General features: G+C 44.3%; 4 non-coding genes across 4 annotated transcripts; all 4 read right to left on the bottom strand.

Moving 5' to 3' along the window:
• Positions 1-4,429: 4,429 nt before the first annotated feature.
• On the bottom strand, positions 4,430-4,503 carry TRNAT-UGU (transfer RNA threonine (anticodon AGU)). The gene has a single exon. It is a non-coding gene; the product is annotated as a tRNA-Thr (tRNA).
• Positions 4,504-5,491: 988 nt separating this feature from the next.
• TRNAT-AGU (transfer RNA threonine (anticodon AGU)) lies at positions 5,492-5,565 on the bottom strand. The gene has a single exon. It is a non-coding gene; the product is annotated as a tRNA-Thr (tRNA).
• Positions 5,566-12,022: 6,457 nt separating this feature from the next.
• TRNAT-UGU (transfer RNA threonine (anticodon UGU)) lies at positions 12,023-12,096 on the bottom strand. Its single transcript has one exon. It is a non-coding gene; the product is annotated as a tRNA-Thr (tRNA).
• Positions 12,097-13,111: 1,015 nt separating this feature from the next.
• TRNAT-AGU (transfer RNA threonine (anticodon AGU)) lies at positions 13,112-13,185 on the bottom strand. The gene has a single exon. It is a non-coding gene; the product is annotated as a tRNA-Thr (tRNA).
• Between the last annotated feature and the right edge of the window lie 3,423 nt (positions 13,186-16,608).

The raw sequence follows: 16,608 nt of genomic DNA on the forward strand, positions 1-16,608 counted from the left end.
TCAATCGAGTGGAAGCGCGCTGTCGGGTGAGAGCCATGGGTGATGAATTTGGTCACGGAGAGAAACGTTCTTTTTTAATGCCCATTTTAAACTGTGTCTGACTGACAATAAAAAGGATCTAGTAGAATGTTTCAGTCATTTCTCGTAAAAATCAAGGTATTAAATACGATATCATTTATGCGAAGTTATTCATGATTAATGCATTGTGCGATATTAGACGTCGGGATTTCTAGTGAGGATTTTATTCCAGTTCTGTGTCGATGATAATTGTGGAGCTGGGAAACAGAGGTTAGTTTTGTGAAGCAGGTTGGACCTGTCATTGAAGCCGGGACACGGAAGCCCGAGGAATGTTTTATATGAGTTGAGATGAGATGTGCGAATCAGGTTAGAGTCCTGTCATTGAAGCCGGGATATGATAGCCCGAGGAATATTTTATAATGTTGGGAATGGAAAGAAATTCATAGAAATCCATAGCGGTATCAATTGCCGACGCGTATAATTAGTGTGGGCATCTTGAAGCATAATCTGTGCATTTTGTTGGTTAGAATATCGTATTTGTTTAATTATGTCGGCAGAGTTTAAAGGGAGCATTTTGAGAAGTCAGTCAGGTAGAACGAACCGGGTGGTTTATGTAACTGCCAAGCGAGCATGGGGTGAGGGACCTCAGCTATGATAGCGGGAAAGGAGTGGACTTGAGATTGTACTGTAATTCTCGGCCAGGGGAAACGTTAAAATGCTGGATTTAGTTGAAAATTCATAGCCGGTAATGATCTAAGTATTGTGAAATACTGTAATTGAGGACGTAATGAACATTTGAAACCATGAACTTTGAGTATAAGGAACAGAGTAACCAAATTTAGGGTTGTCCAAAATATAGAGTGATGGTCGTGATTGATCGGTTTGTCTGTGAGGGGTGTGCAAAATTCATAATGGTAATGACGAGATATGACATCGTAATTATATGACGAGTTGTTTGGTTTGTACGTAGATTATAAGGATATCCAAGTGTTAATAACAGTTAGGACTAGATTAGAATTTTAAAGTGTGATATCACGAGACGAGATATATAGCTGGACATGAATGATGTAACAAATTCTTTTCCAGCCAGATAAACAACGCAATATTGAACTCACATCACCGCTGCGTAGAAAGTTGTGAAGAAACCAGAGTCCGCGGAAATAAAATTTACTGTTCTTTAACATTTCGATAAATCATTTAAATTTATTAAATTATTAAATTCAGTGAAACCACATTTTGAAATAACTTTAATCAAGCGAATAACTTGGAGATGCATTCTGGAAATTTTAATTTGTTGTCTGGGGAATATTAAAAAATAAAGTAAAGATAAAAGGGACATATCCGAAGGAAATGGATTTTTCTGCCACAAAGTTTGTGAGCATTGCTGTTGTTGTAATTATTGAACTTTGATCGATTGAGCAGTGAATGTGCTGGGGATAGTAAAGTGGAACTTTGGTCATCAACCGATGTAACTTAATTGTGTTTAGCCTTCAGCTTAGAAACTTGGATGGTCAGGGGCTCATCAACCTCAGTGACTTAGATTAGGGCCATATGCCATTGTAGCATCATTTCCTTGCGGTCATCATCCACAATGACTTTAAAGTAACTTAGAAGATTAGATGTCGGTCCATGACGTAGACGCAGGTCACATCGATTCAATTAAGGGTCCATGCCGTAGAACCACTGTGTGGCACACACCGATTGGACGGCCTTAATTATAACCAGAGTCCAGAGTTCGTGTTACGAGGGCTGGACCATAACGAATCACTATGATGGTACATGTGGTCTCACATGGAAGCCGAAATTAAGGATTTCCAGACTTTCCTTTCTTAAATGATTAATAATTGAGACAATGGTTTCTAGTAAGAATGTCCATCAGGCAGTTACGTTAAAGTCTCACTCCAGTGTTCTGACCATTATGTAAAAATGATTGTGGTGTCCAGTGGACACAATTGACTTCTATGATACCATTGACATGCTTCAGAATTTTCCTGAATAAATAGGAATCCTTTAAATAGACCTTTCATTCCAGTAGATAGATTAGAATTACTGAACCCTACCTTTACCTCAGCAAGTGACGAAGAACCCGAAACGACCCAAGAGACAGATCTCATGAACTTTGCTGATAGGTAAGAAAGGTAGGTATCCCTCAATATGGACCAAAAGGGTTCAATATATATATATATATATATTTTTTTTTCAAAATTAAGAAATAACACGAATGGCAGGTACAGAGTAGCAAGGTAACAAATTACAAATACAGTATTCACAAGATTTGGGCTTCGAGCCCCTAACTCACAATTCTTGGGCAATCAGCCCAACCTTACTCCAAAATAAGTTTTAACAGAGGGGCAGAAAACCCCATTCATGCTCAGGAGCACTTGCTCCAAATTACCCAGAAAAGCCTCCTCGAGGCATACAACACTCAATTTTCAAAAAAGGGCCACTCGCTCTCAACCTTAAGCCTATCAAAGGCCACACCAAACTCCACCTTCAAGTTGTCCTCTAAGGACATATACACAGGGGTAACATACCCAACCTACTGAGGTCTATTAAGTGAGAAAAAGGTTAATTACTTGACCTCTAAAATAACAACTGAGAGGAGGCGATCTGCACTCCTAATACACTGTTTAAAACCTACTTGGCACTAGGCCGTTAATGCAAGGGCTAATCCCATACTAAAGAGGTGACTTTTAGAAGGAAACAATTTACGTTACATTAGAAGGGAAGAAACGGTTGTGAAAATAAGTTCACCTCAATGCAATATGAGTGGGAGATCGAGAGGGTTAAGCACTCTCTATCCCAATATGTAGTTTTGAAAGAGAATAGAGGCTAAGAGTCTTTACATTTTAGGGAATGTTACATGGTAGAAACGCTTCGGACCCGCCCCGAGAGTTAAACTGCTGAGCTAGCAAGAAAAGAAGTTATTAAAAGGCCATTACCTTGGTGTTGAACTGCTCCCCGAAGAAAGAGGCGCTTCCCGCCCCTTGCTATGTACTTTACACACTGAAAGATGGTACTGAAGTGGCACCGAGACCCGAAAATCAGCAGTTTATATACTCTCGCGGAAAGTTCGAGGCGTTTTTGGAATGAGAACACCCTCCCACAAGGATTTTATTGGTTCATCAAGAAACCCCCTACACAATACGAAGAAGAAACATGTTATTCGTTGAAAATTAATTCGAGAAATTCGGGATTGGCTAAATTCAAAACAAGGGGAAAGAAAGGGTTAATATTGCCAAATTAAACAATGACTGAAAGAAATTTAGCATAGAACAAACATTTGAAATTAAATTTTCTCAACAAAAACAGTTCTTTCACTTCGCACTAGGGTTCACCGTTGTAGTTCTTCAGTAGTGTCCTCTAGAAGAGAATGTTCACACTTCTTACTACAAGCAAAACAAAAATACATCGAAAACAACACAGTTCAGAAACTTCAAAATTTCCAAGTAGTGGCATCTTCAGGGTAAATTGAAAATTAATACATAAGACAAAGTTCAGACTTCTCCCAGTAGGGGGGGGGGGGTTCAACTGGCGCAAAGTTTAAATAAGCGGCGTGGAGGTGTACCGGCCGGTACAATAATAAAAATAATAATAATAATAATAATAATAATAATAATAATAATAATAATAATAATAATAATAATAATAATAATAATAATATTCTAACGTTATTGGTTTTACGTCCCACAAACGACCTTCACAGTTTTCGGAGACGCCAAGGTGCCTGAATTTTGTCTCAAAGCAGTTCTTTTACGTGCCAGTAAATCTACCGGCACTAGGTTGATGTATTTGAGCACCTTCAAATATCACAGGACTGAGGCCAGTTTCGAACTTGCGAATTTCGGGTCAGAACCGCAGAGCCTTAACGGCCTGTGCTAGTAGTACGAAAAACACATCGTCAGCACCTGTCGTATAAAAAATCATTCTTAAAAAAAAGCTATTAAATGCGATCTAACAACTGCCTATTTTGAAAACGCTTCTAAAATTTATGGGATGTCATAAATACGAAGTCACATTCTAAACATGGTTAACACAAGCTCTGTAAGTTCCCATCTTATAGCTCACAATTCAATGTCGTACTTTTCTGGTAATCGTGCAAGAACCCGGAATATTCACAACATTCTGTTACTTGTTCCTCGTACCCTAACGAATATGATATTTTATTTTTATATTTAGTCATTTTACCGTCCAGGTTGGGTTTCTCCCCCGGATTCAGCCGGGACCGCACCTCTACGACCTCAAGGGCACTATCCTGGTGTGTGAGAGATTTGGTCTGGAATACAACCAGTGCATCACACAAGAGGCGTCACCTGCTGTGCTTAAACGCTGGGCAATAACAGATTTCTGAATGCGTTTACATTGCTTTCAGTGTAGCCGATTCTATCCTAGGGAGTATGTTTAAAATCTAAGGCACCGGAGGGATTCGAACCCTCGATCTCCTGTTTACAAGACAGGCGCTTTAACCAACTAAGCCACGGCGCCGTTGTAAGGCAAGCAGACGTCATGCAGTTTTACGTAAATATAACCGGATTCGGAAAATTCTGCTTTCTTTCTGGGCGTTAATATGTCCACTAGTAAGGTTTTATTTTCATTCTCGTACAGTTTCTTTTAAATGTGGCTTTTCGTCCCACTAACTACTTCTTAGGTTTTCGGACAGCCAAAGTGCCGGAATTTAGTCCCGCAGGATTTCTTTTACGTGCTAGTAAATCTGCTAACACGAGGCTGACGTATGTGAGCACCTTCAAATAACTGAGCCAGGCTCGAACGTGCCAAGATTGGGCCAGAAGGCCAGTGCCTCCACCGTCTGAGCCACTCAGCCCGGTACTTCATAGTCTTGTGACGGAATTCAGATAATTCGTAAAAACCATTGAGAGGATGGTTTTAGGACAGTCGTTCACTTTACGACTGTTTCATCATCATCATCATCATCTGTTTACCCTCCAGGTTCGGTTTTTCCCTCGGACCCAGCGAGAGATCCCACCTCCACCGCCTCAGGGGCAGTGTCCTGGAGCTTCAGACTCCTGGTCGGGGGACACAACTGGGGAGGATGACCAGTACCTCGCCCGGGCGGCCTCACCTGCTATGCTGAACAGGGGCCTGGTGGAGGGATGTGAAGATTGGAAGGGATAGGCAAGGAAGAGGGAAGGAAGCGGCCGTGGCCCCAAGCTAGGAACCATCCCGGCATTCGCCTGGAGGAGAAGTGGGAAACCACGGAAAACCACTTCCAGGATGGCTGAGGTGGGAATCGAACCCACCTCTACTCAGTTGACCTCCCGAGGCTGAGTGGACCCCGTTCCAGCCCTCGTACCACTTTTCAAATTTCATGGCAGAGCCGGGAATCGAACCCGGGCCTCCGGGGGGTGGCAGCCAATCACGCCAACCACTACACCACAGAGGCGGACACGACTGTTTCAACAAAACGTAACTGCACTTCTTCTTCCTAAACGTCAGCTTGCATAAAGCTAAAACTAGGCACCAGAGGGATTCGAACCCTCGATCTCCTGTTTACTAGACTGGCGCTTTAACCAACTAAGACACGGCGCCCTACGAACCGTATAGGTGGCCCAATAGTTCTGTATGGAACCCGTAAGAGAAAGCGATTATCCTGGACTTTGAAGAAGTACCATCGAACTGTCTGTGTCTACTCCAGGAAGAGACCGTAACATTTAACGAATGAATGAATCACGACTGTTCTGCATTTGGGGCTGTCACCCAACTGGTTTTTCCTAAATGATTTCAAACAAGTTGGGAATTTATCAAACGTCTCCCGTGGTATATTTTTTTCTATCCCTGATTCTGTCCGCCTCTGTGGTGTAGTGGTTAGCGTGATTAGCTGCCACCCCCGGAGGCCCGGGTTCGATTACCGGCTATGCCACGAAATTTGAAATGTGGTACGAGGGCTGGAACGGGGTCCACTCAGCCTCGGGAGGTCAACTGAGTAGAGGTGGGTTCGATTCCCACCTCAGCCATCCTTGAAGTGGTTTTCCGTGGTTTCCCACTTCTCCTCCAGGCGAATGCCGGGATGTACCTAACTTAAGGCCACGGCCGCTTCCTTCCCTCTTCCTTGCCTATCCTTTCCAATTTCCCATCCCCAACAAGGCCCCTGTTCAGCATAGCTGGTGAAGCCGCCTGGGCGAGGTATCGGTCCTTCTTCCGAATTGTTTCCCCGCGAGCCAAGGTCTTACGCTCCATGACATTGCGCTTGAGGCGGTATAGGTGGGAACCTTCGCTGAGTTCGAGGTATAAAACAACCCTGGAGGGTAAACGGATGAAGAATGTATGAAAGAAAGAAAGATGATTAACATATTAATCCGTATGTACTCCAGGGATCCCACCTCTACCGCCTCAGGGGCAGTGTCCTGGACTGTGGGTCTTTGGGTTGATGGATACAACTGGGAGGAGGACGAGTACCTCGTCCAGGGGGCCTCACCTGCTATGCTGAACATGGGCCTTGTTGTGTTGGGGGGGGGGATGATTGGAAGATTGGAAGATTGGAAGGGATAGGCGTGGATGAGGGAATGAAGTGGCCGTGGCCGTAAATTAATTATATCACATGAAGTTACGTACTTACACTACAAGTCCGTCATCATCATCATCATCTGTTTACCCTCCAGGTTCAGTTTTTCCCTCGGACTTAGCGCGGGATCCCACCTCTACCGACTCTAGGGCAGTGTCCTGGAGCTTCAGACTCTTGGTCGGGGGATACAACTGGGGAGTATGACCAGTACCTCGCCCAGGCGGCCTCACCTGCTATGCTGAACAGGGGCCTTGTGGAAGGATGGGAAGATTGGAAGGGATAGGCAAGGAAGAGGGAAGGAAGCGGCCGTGGCCTTAAGTTAGGTACCATCCCGGCATTCGCCTGGAGGAGAAGTGGGAAACCACGGAAAACCACTTCCAGGATGGCTGAGGTGGGAATCGAACCCACCTCTACTCAGTTGACCTCCCGAGGCTGAGCGGACCCCGTTCCAGCCCTCGTACCACTTTTCAAATTTCGTGGCAGAGCCGGGAATCGAACCCGTACCTCTGGGGGTGGCAGCTAATCACGCTAACCACTACACCACAGAGGCGGACTACAAGTCCGTAACTTTTATATTCTAGCAGCACATGTCTACTAACTACGTTTTCGAAATGTCAAAGTAAGCGCACTTTAAATAAGTGACTAAATAAAATGTGTGTAAAACAGTATGCTAGTAGTTCATAAAATTTTAAGATAATAATAATAATAATAATAATAATAATAATAATAATAATAATAATAATAATAATAATAATAATAATTTTTACAGGGTTACCCGTGGAACAGCAGAGGTGAAAGAATGTGCGGGCTGGAATGGGTCTAACTACAAAACGGAGAAATGAATTAAAATTTCATTAAAGGTTATATTTTCAAAACAGCCAAACTTAACAGATTTGATATAGAATTTCAAACTTTAACCAATAACGACAAGTAAAAAGGTATCAGTAGGCCGCCTCTGTGATGTAGTGGTTAGCGTGATTAGCTGCCACCCCCGCAGGTCCGGGTTCGATTCCTGGCTCTGCCACGAAATTTGAAAAGTGGTACGAGGGCTGGAACGGGGTTCACTCAGCCTCGGGAGGTCAACTGAGTAGAGGTGGGTTCGATTCCCACCTCAGCCATCCTCGAAGTGGTTTTCCGTGGTTTCCCACTTCTCCTCCAGGCGAATGCCGGGATGGTACCTAACTTAAGGCCACGGCCGCTTCCTCCCCTCATCCTTGCCTATCCCTTTCAATCTCCCCATCCCCCAGCAAGGCCCCTGTTCACCATAGCAGGTGAAGCCGCCTGGGCGAGGTACTGGTCATACTCCCCAGTTGTATCCCCCGACCAAGAGTCCGAAGCTCCAGGACACTGCCCTTGAGGCGGTATAGGTGGGATCCTTCGCTGAGTCCGAGGGAAAAGCCGAACCTGGAGGGTAAACAGATGATGATGATGATGATGATGAAAAAGGTATCAGTAACAAAATTTAAGTCTGCGAACGACAAAATTTGGTGGTATGACAGAACTTAGGCTTCAAACGTTCACTTTACATTTCCTGAGCTCTCAGCTCCCAAACACATATTTACCAAAGGGCAGAAACCCCCTAATAACATGGAGCACTTGCTCCCACCTTCACATGTCTAGCCTCTCTGAGGCACTTTTACCAGAAATAAAAGAGCAAACCCGCTCTCAGTTTTCTGAGCCTATCAAAGGCAACAACCAACATTACTATCAACTGCCCTCAAGGCACATCTTCAAAGAAACAGTGGTATCTTGTACCCAATCTACTGGGCCTTCGTTGAAAAGAATAGGATAAGTAAATGGCCCAAAATGCAAAGCAGAATGGAGGCGTGTACTTGCACTCCTACATGAACACTTGTTAAAATCTAAGGGGCCCTAGTCCGATTAAACAGGGGCTATTCCCACACTAGGGAGGCGACTCGTATGTGAAAATTTTAATACATTAAGCGTAGAACATCGGTTATGAAAACGTAGTCACCTCAAATAAAGAATGAAGGGGAGCTCGAGAGGGTAAAGCACTCTCTATCCCAGATTTACAGTTAAAGTAATAAGAAAATTTTACATAAGCCGGCACTAAGTTACATTTTTAGACAGGTAGGTTACATTGAAAAGGTTTCGGACCTTGCCCCGAGGGTTAAACTGCTGAGCTAGCAAGATATAAAGATGTTAAACGGCCATTACCTTTGTTGAAGAGCTGCTGCTCGAAGGAAGAGGCGCTACCCGTCCCCTGCTATACTTCAATACACTAAGCTAGATGTTGTTGAAGTGGCGAAGAGCCGTGAAAATCAGCAGTTTTATACCCTCGTGGAAGATTCGAGACCTTTCATGAATGATTCAGACACACCCACAGGCATTTATTGGCTGACTAAAATTTACACATCAAAATTGGAGAAGTAAGACACGATTGGCTGAAAATTAATGACAGAAATTACTGATTGGCTAACTTCAAAACTGGCGGAAAGATAAGATTTATATTGCCAACCCACAAATGAAAGAACGAAATTTAGTAAGGAACAAACTTATGAATACAAAATGTCTTCAAATAAAGTTCTACCACTTCGCACCAGGTTGCATGGTCACAGTTTTTGTAGAGACATCTGTGAGAGAATGTCCACACTTCTTGATAATTAGTAAACAAAAGCAGTTCGAAATTAACACAGTGACATCTTCTGAGAAACTGTTGAGATAATTCAGTTTTTAAAGTTCAGAGTTTCTGCTGTAGGGGAGTACTTTAAGGCGGAAAATTCAAAAGTGCGGCGTAGAGGTGTACCAACCGGTACAATAATAATAACGTTATTGGTTTTACGTCCCATAAACGAATTTTACAGTTTTCGGAGACGCCGAGATGCCTGAATTTTTGTTTCACAGCAGTTCTTTTACGTGCCAGTAAATCTACCGGCACTAGGTTGGCGTATTTGAGCACCTTCAAATATCACCAGACTAAGCCAGGATCGAACCTGCCAAGTTCGGGTCAGAACCCCAGTGCCTTAACCGCCTGTGCTAGTAATACCAGAAACACATCGTCAGCACCTGTCGTATAAAAAACAATCATTCTTAAGAAAAAGCTAGTGTGTTTCATGGCGCTATTAAATGCGAACTAATAACTGCTTATTTTGAAAACGTTTCTAAAATTGATGGGATGTCATAAATACGTCACATTCTAAACATGGTTAACACAAGCTCTGTAAGTTCCCATCTTACAACTCACAATGTGACTTGCCCCTTTTAGAGAAAAATAATTGAACGAGAAACGCAACTATGCAAGCTAAGGGCGCCAGTCTTTAAGTTGATGACTTAAAAACAAAAATTTATAATATAGCTTGGACGGACTCTCATCACAGGGATGGGGTGATAGTGCACTAATCATTAAGCAGGAGAATTAGAAATCAAAAGGCTAATTAAGGCAGACTGATTAAAATTAACCAAGAGATTAACATTTATTATGCTAAATAAAAATGACGACGGTTTGACGAGAACTAAATTTAAAATAGGAAATTAATTTAACAAAAAATCGAATAACTCTACCTCGCGGAAACTTGCAATATTTTTAACTCGCTTGCTCACCATATGATCTTGTTCTGCTGGTCCTTGGAAAGCTTCCATCCTTGTAGCTGGAACATCACCGGTCGTCTTTGAGATATCTTCATCAGCAGCTAAGTGTCATTCCTGCCTTGCAAATTGCATGAACCATTAATTGGATGATGGCTTTGAAACTATCACTCCCTGTTATGCTCTATCCCATATATTGGAGATGAGCCCTGATTCACTGTTTGAAAAACCCCCTTGGGTTATGCGGAGAGGATACTGAATTAACATTCCTTCCAACTTGACTGAAAATGTGTACCGTAGTTTCATTTCTAGCTAGTTTAATGCTACCTATTGTTTTAGACTGGTACAAAACGGTGTAGTAGTCGAGCTTACGTACTTCCTGATGAGAGTGGCTATAGACCCATCATTCAGAGATCCCTAAGTACCACGTCGTGGTGACGAAGTTAAGACTGAAGAAGTGATAAACTATTAAACTTAGTCCATTATGGTACATCAACCATAAAACAAGTTATCAGACCTAAAGCGAAATACTAGATAGAAGAATGATGCCAAGAGCTCCAACACGCCCTTAAGTAAGCTTTACTAGCCTTAATTAATGGTCAAAACACGTGGTCCAATCAGGTGACACGTCTCTCCCTACTCCAGATATTAAAGTTGATGGGTCCCAACGATGATATCAACTGTTCTTCTATTAGCCCTTTCACTCAGTATGCATGGCAACATGACGCTCCTTTGAAAATATAGGCGGTGACCAGTTTGAATTACTCAGCTCCGAACACAGTAGCTGCGGTTACATCGCCTGGACACGTGCCAGCTTTTCCAAGAATTGAGTTCTAAACTTGTTGATTCTTCTTCCTCGACGATGTGGCAAGACAGAGGAAAATCTACTGCAAGTTAAATTTAAACGAATGTCGCAAGAATCTAAATTAATATTAGGATATTCAGCCCTCGTTTACAAGTCGTAGTTACAAAGTAATGAAATGATAGTGATCAAATGATCAAACATGAATTTTAATAAAATTACGTACGAAAATAAATATCATGACGTCAAATATGCCATTCCTGAATTAATTTCACATAATAAAATTGACATAATTACACTGTGACGTCTGAAACGTTACAACAATTCCATGTCGTACGTTTCTAGTAGTCCGCCTCTGTGGTGTAGTGGTTAGCGTGATTAGCTGCCACCCCCGGAGGTCCGGGTTCGATTCCCTGCTCTGCCACGAAATTTGAAACGTGGTACGAGAGCTGGAACGGGGTCCACTCAGCCTCGGGAGGTCAACTGAGTAGAGGTGGGTTCGATTCCCACCTCAGCCATCCTCGAAGTGGTTTTCCGTGGTTTCCCACTTCTCCTCCAGGCGAATGCCGGGATGTACCTAACTTAAGGCCACGGCCGCTTCCTTCCCTCTTCCTTGCCTATCCCTTCCAATCTTCAGCATAGCAGTTGCGGCCACCTGGGCGAGGTACTGGTCATTCACCACAGTTGTATCCCTCGACCAAGAGTCTGAAGCTCCAGGGCACTGCCCTTGAGGCGGTAGAGGTGGGATCCCTCGCTGAGTCCGAGGGAAAAACCGAACCTGGAGGGTAAACAGATGATGATGGTGATGACGTTTCTAGTAATCGTGCAAGAACCCGGAATATTCACAATATACTGTAACATTTCCTCGTACCTTAACGATTATATCTAGCAGATACAGTTCACCGTGCAGGTCGGGTTTGTCCCCCGGACTCACTCAGCAAGGGATCGCACCTCTACCGCCTCAAGGGCACTATCCTGGTGTGTGAGAGATTTGGTCTGGTAAACATCTAGTGCTTCACCAAAGAGGCGTCACCTGCTGTGCTTAAACTCTGGACAATAAAACACATTTCTGAATGCGTTTTTATTGCTTTCAATGGTAGCCCATTCCTCCTAAAAAGCAGCATGTGTAAAAGCTAAGGCACCGGAGGGATTCGAACCCTCGATCTCCTGTTTACAAGACAGGCGCTTTAACCAACTAAGCCACGGTGCCGTTGTAAGGCAAGCAGACGTCATGCTGTGTTACGTAAATATCACCGGCTTCTGAAAATTCTCATTTCTTTCTGGGTATTAATATGTCCACCAGTAAGGTTTTATTTACATTCTCGTAGAGTTTCTTTCAAATGTGGCTTTTTTTCGGATTTCGGGCAAGATAAGGTGCCGGATTTTAGTCCCGCAGGAGTTCATTTACGTGCTAGTAAATTTGCTGACACGAGGCTGACGTATGTGAACACCTTCAAATATCTACCGGACTGAGACAGGCTCGAACGTGCCAAGTTTGGGTCAGAAGGCCAGTGCCTCAACCGTCTGAGCCACTCAGCCCGGTACTTCGCAATCTTGTGACGGAATTAAGATAATTCGTAATAACCATTGAGAGGATGGTTTTAGGACAGACATTCACTTCACGACTGCTTCAACAAAACGTTGTCATCATCATCATCATCATCTGTTTACCCTCCAGGTTCGGCTTTTCCCTCGGACTCAGCGAGGGATCCCACCTCTACCGCCTCAAGGGCAGTGTCCTGGAGCTTCAGACTCTTGGTCGGAGGATACAACTGGGGAGTATGACCAGTACCTCGCCCAGGCGGCCTCACCTGCTATGGTGAACAGGGGCCTTGTAGGGGGACGGGATAGGCAAGGATGAGGGAAGGAAGCGGCCGTGGCCTTAAGTAAGGTACCATCCCGGCATTCGCCTGGAGGTGAAGTGGGAAACCATGGAAAACCACTTCGAGGATGGCTGAGGTGGGAATCGAACCCAACTCTACTCAGTTGACCTCCCGAGGCTGAGTGGACCCAGTTCCAGCCTCGTACCACTTTTCAAATTTCGTGGCAGAGCCGGGAATCGAACCCGGACCTCCGGGGGTGGCAGCTAATCACGCTAACCACTACACCACAGAGGCGGCCAACAAAACGTTGTACGGAATGAAATATTTACTGTTTACGGTTTGCCATTACAGACAATGTAACTGCACTTCTTCCTAAACGTCAGCTTGCATAAAACAGAAAGCAGGCACCGGAGGGATTCGAACCCTCGATCTCCTGTTTACTAGACAGGCGCTTTAACCAGCTAAGCCACGGCGCCTTACGAACCGATTAGCTGGCCCATTGGTTCTGTAGGTTACCCGTAAGAGAAAGCGACTGTCCTCGACTTTGAAAAAGTACCATCCAAGTGCCCGTGACTACTCGCGGAAGAGTCTTTTACATGTAATGAATGAATCACGACTGTTCTGCATTTGGGGCTGTCACCCAACTGGTTTTTCCTAAATGATTTAAAACAAGTTGGGAATTTATCAAACGTCTGACATGGTATGTATTTTTTTTTCTATCTGTGATTCTCCTTTCTCTTCTGCCTTGGTGGTGTAGTAGTTAGTGTGATTAGCTGCCACCCCCGGAGGTCAGGTGTCGATTCCCACCTCTACCACGAAATTTGAAAAGTGGTACGAGGGCTGGAACGGGGTCTACTCAGCCTCGAGAGGTCAACTGAGTAGAGGTGGGTTCGATTCCCACCTCAGCCATCCTGGGAGTGGTCTCCGTTGTTTCCCACTTCTCCTCCAGGCAAATGCCGGGATGGTACCTAACACTAGGCCACGGCCACTTCCTGCCTCTTCCTTCCCTCTTCGTTGCCTATCCCTTCCAATCTCCCATCCCCCACAAAGCCCCTGTTTAGCATAGCTGGGGAAGCCGCCTGGGCGAGGTATATGTCCTTCTTCCGAGTTGTTTGCCCGTGACCCAAAGTCTTAACTCCATGACACTGCCCTTGAGGCGGCATAGGTTTGAACCTTCGCTAAGTTCGAGATTAAAAACAACCCTGGAGGGTAAGCGGATTAAGAATGTAAGAAAGAAAGAAATATGATTAACCTATTTATTCCGTATGTACTCCAGGTTTGGCTTTTCTCTGGGACTCTGGGAGGGATCCCACCTCTACTGCATCAAGGGCAGTGTCATGGAGCGTACGACTTTGGGTCGAAGGATACAACTGGGAAGGAGGACCAGTACCTCGCCCAGGCAGCGTCACCTGCTATGCTGAACAGGGGCGTTGTGGTGGTGGTGGTGGTGGGGAGGTGATGGGAACATTGGAAGGGATGGGCAAGGAAGAGGGAATGTAGCGGCCGAAGTCGTAAGTTGGGTACTATCTCGGCATTTGCCTGGAGGAGAAGTGAGAAACCACTTAAAACCGCTTCGAAGATGGCTGAGGTGGGAATCGAACCCCCTCTATTCAATTTATCTCCCGAGCTGGGTGGACCCCGTTCCAGTCACCGAGCCATTTTTCAAATTTCGAAAATCGAACCCGAGTAGGGGGAGGGGGGCAGCGCAACTAATCACACGAACCACTATACCACAGACGCGGACCATATGTACTCTAAATGAACTATATCACGTGAAGTTATATACTTACACTTTTATATTCCATCACCACATGTCTACTAACTACGTTTTCGAAATGTCATAGAAAGCGCACTTTAAAAAAGTGGCTAAAGAAAATGTGTGTAAAACGGTATGCTAGTAGTTAATAAAAATTTAAGATATTAATAATAATAATGATAATAATAATAATAATTACGTTATTGTTTTTACGTCCCACAAACTACTTTTACAGTTTTCGGAGACGTCGAGGTGCCGGTATTTTGTTTCACAGCAGTTCTTTTTTGTGCCAGTAAATCTACCGACACTAGGTTGACGTGTTTGAGCACCTTCAAATATCATAGGACTGAGCCAGGATCGAACCTGCGAAGTTCGGGTCAGAACCCCAGTGCCTCAACCGTCTGTGCTATTAATTCCAAAAACACGTCGTCAGCACCTGTCGTATAAAAAGAAATCATTCTTAAGGAAAGGCTAGTGTGTGTTTTTCATGGCGCTATTAAATGCGATCTAATAAGTGCTGATTTTGAAAACGTTCCTAAAATTTATGGGATGTCATAAATACGACGTTACACTCTAAACATGGTTAACATACTGAAACCGTACAGTGTCCTGTACAGCTCATTGGAATCATAGGTGCCTTTCTACCTTATTAAAATCACTTCTAAATTTTGCGTCATTGGTAGTAGTATGGACGATGGGGATCGAGCAGCGTCCGGCCAGAGCGGAACCAGCGAGGGAGTGCCTGGAAAACAAAGGGAAGGCTGAACAGGTGCCAAGCCCCCGCGGAAAGGCCCTCTCAACTCGTAGACAGAGTTGGAGATATGACGCGATGCTACCATAGTCAAACACGCCCCGAGGTGTGGCCTATTTTACCAGGGGTCCAAACTAACAGAATTAACTTCCGGGATTTTATGTACGTTTCACGGGTGCCAACGTCGAATTTTGGCGCGATAAAATTATAAGATATTTTGATCCAGACATGGGAAAATTATGTGAAGCACACCAAAGAATAGAGCTGAATTTTCTGCGTATCCCAGACAAAAAATATGGAATACTTTATTCAGGGGAAGAAAGGAGGTCACTAGATGTCCAGATTTAACAGATTGCAAATACGCGTGGATGTGAAGCGTGCTGCAAGCTAAGAATCGCGCTCAAAGATGGCTTCACCCCCCAGATGACGCTAATGGAATAATTAAAATCGGGAAGCAAATTACGTGAAAACTGCCGATCGTCGGTAGAGCACGCCTGGTTCAAATAAGAGAGGAGAGAGAGGGTTACAATATGCACCATTTAAATGTTTTGAATTCCTGGGATTTAAGGAGCTGCTGTCCTTAATGAACCGTGAATCGTTTACGCCCATTGTCTTCCGGTGCTTAGACCATAAAAGCTGAGCTGGCCCTCGCTGGAGACAGTTCTTAGCGAATCGTTGAGATGGGACAGTGTGTCCCTTGTGCTCCAGTTTTATAGTCCGACACCTACTGACCGCATACTGAGACAGTGTTGTTGTGTCCGTCGTGGCCGTGAAGTAGAAGGCCTTTGTGAAGTGTAGACGGGAAGCCAAGCGAGCCTAGGCAAATGTCTCTGTGCCGCATGTCAAATTAATTAAGCTGTGAGCATAATTTATAAACGAGTGGCGGAAGTCGGCTATGGACAATGCCGACCTAAATGAGTCCGTGATATTAATAAATTAGTATCACCCGAATTGCTACTCTAAGTCAGGGCTCTCAAGTGTCGTGAGCTACCCGATTCATGATGTGAACGCGCCCGCTGTGATTAGAATGACCGGCTTGTTTGTGGTGTAAACTCGGTGTGTGTGTCGCGGTAAGCGGAGGACCGTGTGACGAGTGGTGGAGTGTTACCCATTTGGATTACTCTAAGATTTCAGCTGTGCACGAGTTATCCAGGATGTCGAACTTGTGTGGACCAGGGTTGAAGGACAGCACGCCCGTTTTCAGCGCCGAGGCCATGCAGCAGTAAGCACCGCTATGGGTCTCCCGTGGAAGGAAAAACCACGGTCACCAAACAGATGAGTGATGTCAATATAATGTAGAACCGGTAGTAGGTTGAACTTTCCTCTGTAATACCTAAATGTTGTAAAATAATGCATGTCCTAATATGGATATTTTTTTGTTCTTGATCATGT

The sequence above is a fragment of the Anabrus simplex genome, chromosome 3 (genome assembly GCF_040414725.1).
Source record: "Anabrus simplex isolate iqAnaSimp1 chromosome 3, ASM4041472v1, whole genome shotgun sequence".
NCBI classification, from domain to species: Eukaryota; Metazoa; Arthropoda; class Insecta; order Orthoptera; family Tettigoniidae; genus Anabrus; species Anabrus simplex.